The sequence below is a fragment of the Psammomys obesus genome, unplaced genomic scaffold (genome assembly GCF_907164565.1).
Source record: "Psammomys obesus unplaced genomic scaffold, mPsaObe1.curated_primary_1811, whole genome shotgun sequence".
NCBI lineage: Eukaryota > Metazoa > Chordata > Mammalia > Rodentia > Muridae > Psammomys > Psammomys obesus.
The window spans coordinates 392642-395702 of NW_026596028.1; the positions used below are offsets into that span (position 1 = coordinate 392642).

At 61.0% G+C, this 3061-nt stretch overlaps 1 long non-coding RNA gene across 1 annotated transcript in view; it reads right to left on the bottom strand.

Annotated features, from left to right (window-relative positions):
- Positions 1-3055, bottom strand: part of LOC129686705 (uncharacterized) — a 4728-nt gene extending 1673 nt beyond the window's left edge. The window contains exon 1 of the long non-coding RNA XR_008721683.1: positions 817-3055. This is a non-coding gene — a long non-coding RNA (uncharacterized LOC129686705). The remainder of the gene's footprint in view (positions 1-816) is intronic.
- Positions 3056-3061: the final 6 nt, after the last annotated feature.

Here is a 3061-nt window from a genome sequence, read left to right on the forward strand (position 1 = left end):
TGACTGAGGGGGGTGACTGAGGTGACTGAGGAGAGTGACTGAGGTGAGTGACTGAGGTGAGTGACTGAGGTGACTGAGGTGACTGAGGTGAGTGACTGAGGTGACTGAGGCGACTGAGGTGACTGAGGTGAGGAAGGCTTGGGCTGCAGACAGGCCTATGGAGCATTTTCTCAGTGATGGACGGGGAGGCCCAGCCGTTGCAGGTGCTGCCACCCCCGAGCTGTGGCCCCTGGTCATGAGGAAGCAGCTGAGCGAGCATGGGGAGCAGGGCAGCGAGCAGCACCCAGCGGCCTCTCGTCAGCTCCTGCTCCAGGACCCTGCCCTGCGTCGGTGAACGGCAGTGTGGACGTGGAGGACAGACCCTTTCCTCCCCGACTCTTTCAGCGGTCAGGGTTCCCGCACAGCAACAATAACAACAGTGATGGTGAGGCAGCTGGCCGCAGTTGGCTGCACGGAGAAGCTTGTGGGCGCCAGCCTCAGTCCTCCTCCTCCGGAACCGAGTCGCGCCAGCACAGCGGGAGCCTGGACCCTCGCTCCAGGAGGCCGCCTCCTGCCCGAGCTCGCAGGCACACACGGAATTAAAGGGAAAAGCCTGCGTCTGCAGAAGGAACCCTTCCAAGACGAGGCCGCACTGTCAGCGACAGGAAGTCGGAGCTGAGCGGGTCCCCAGGAACCGTGTCCGGAAGCTCACCGCGTCCCGCCCCCGGCCTCCAGACACAGCACACAATTACCAGAACTAGATACTTTCAAGTTAAAGCTTGAAGGTCGGGAAGAAAGGCCTGATCTATCCTCCCGCCTCCCTGCCTGACTGCTCACCTGCTCGTTTGTTTTGAGCGGGGTGCCGAGCAGCCTAGGCTGGCCTGGAACTCTTAAGAAGCCGAGCGTGACCTTGAACTCCTGATTCAGCCTCCAGTTTCCAGTGCTGGCAGTCAGGCGCTCCTCCCCAGGTCTCCACGAGGGGGCGCTCCGTGAGGTCTCCACCAGGGGGTGGCCATCCTGAGGTCTCCACCAGGGGGCGCTCCTCCCCAGGTCTCCACCAGGGGGCGCTCCCTGAGGTCTGCAGGCTGAAACCCGCCCAGGGAAGGCACCTGTGCAAGGTGACCTCACCCTGTTTGGTGAAAGGCAGCACAGTGGCTCGGGCCTCTCTCCGGAATGGTGTGGCCAGAATCCGCGCCAGCCATGTGACCCTTAACCTCCCTGTTCCTTGCTCTGTTGAGAAGGAACTAACAGACTAAAGCAGTGCCTGCGTGTGCGGGTCCAGATGAAGGCCTTCCACTGTGGCCTGCGTTAGCTTTCTGTTGTGTGTCAGGCACCTGACGAGCCGAGAAGAGGAAAGATTTCTGTGGCTCCTGGTGCAGAGACGGCTGCTCTTGCCTGGGCCGGGGGCAGGACAAGCCCCAGGGAACCTCTGGGGCCTGGCCTGCTTCCACTCACTCTCAGCTCCCAGAGCACCCAGCCTGGGGCATGAACACCTCCACCCTTCAGGAGAGACTCCAACCACAGAAACAACACAGCAAAAGCTTCAAGTCTTTTCTGAGAGGAAACCTCATCTGGTCCACCTACTTGTGAGCCCCAAGGGAGAAAGATCACACGTTCAAGACCAGCCTCAGCAACTTAGTGAGACTGTCTCGAATTCCAACCTTAAACAATGAAAAAGAATGGGGTGCTGTAATGGATGTTTTGGTTTCTTTCAAAATGAAGTTATGTTTTGTAAATGTTTTTGTTTTAGTCTCAAGTGTGGGGTTTTAGTCCACAGCTGATAAGTGCCTCCTGCTGGTCTTGGTAACAGCCTGCCTCGTGCAGCACAGAGAGGGGCATGAGGACTCTGAGAGATATAAATAGGAGCCCAGAAAAAAAGTGTGGCAGTTTGGAGAAACCAGAGAACGACAGTGTGGCGGTTTGGAAAGGCCCAGGAGAGACGCTTCACGGCACATGGATGGAGACTGGCGTAGCCCCAAAGAACCCATCAACCTTAAACAGCGAGAGAAGTAAAGGGGTCTGCACCACTCTCCCCACTAACCTTCTCTCGTCGGGTTGAAGGGTTGGGGGGGAGCCTAGATACTCCAAATAAGATAGTTTAAAAATGAGCACAATAGGGTGTACCTCAAAATCAGAGTACATAGAATGAAGTGAGGGCCTGGGGTGTGCTCAGTGGTGGAGCCCCTGCCTAGAATCCCCCTTGCAGGACTGGGGGTGGCTTGGGGGTAGAGCCCCTGCCTAGGATCTCCCAGTGAGGGGCTGGGGTGTGGCTCAGGGGTAGAGCCCCTGCCTAGAGTCCCCCAGTGAGGGGCTGGGGGTGGCTCGGGGGTAGAGCCCCTGCCTGGAATCCCCCTTGCAGGACTGGGGGTGGCCTTCACAGACCATAGGTTCTGGCCGATCTGCCCCCTTGTCCGGCCTCTGCCTTGAGGCTGCCCTCCCGCTCGTCCTCCCCGTGCTGTGGACTCTGGGGTGAGTGAGGGCTTGGCAGGGAGGCAGCGAGCGCAGCCCCTGAGGAAGGCCGCTCTCACAGGGCCGCTGTTTCCGTGCTCTGGGGGCTGTGCTGTCTGTGGGGTGTGTCTGTGGCGGCGACCTGTGCGGCCACTCGGAGGAGGAGGGCAGATGTGGTTGTGGTTCCCCTGTAGACAGGCTCTCTCCTGACCCTGGAGCGGCCAGCAAGCCCCCGCATCCGGGGTCTCCACCCACCACGCCGAGGGACCAGGCCCGCTTCTCAGCTGTGAGAAGCTCACACGCACTCACATGCCCATGCAGCCTCTCACCGGGGAGCTGTGTGCCTGGGTCGATGCTGGGGCAACTTTTCTGTCCCTCTGTGTTGGGGCGCTGGGCGCGTCTCCCGGAAGCACACACCACCCGGGGCTGGAGGCTCGGGGCCTGGGCCGCTCAGGCTCCACTCTCCACAGGGGAAGCCAAGCTCGAGGTCCAGGCCTGGGGGGCTCGAGGTCCAGGCCTGGGGTGGGGGGCTCGAGGTCCAGACCTGGGGGGGCTCGAGGTCCAGGCCTGGGGGGGCTCGGGGTCCAGGCCTGGGGGGGCTCGAGGTCCAGGCCTGGGGGGGCTCGAGGTCCAG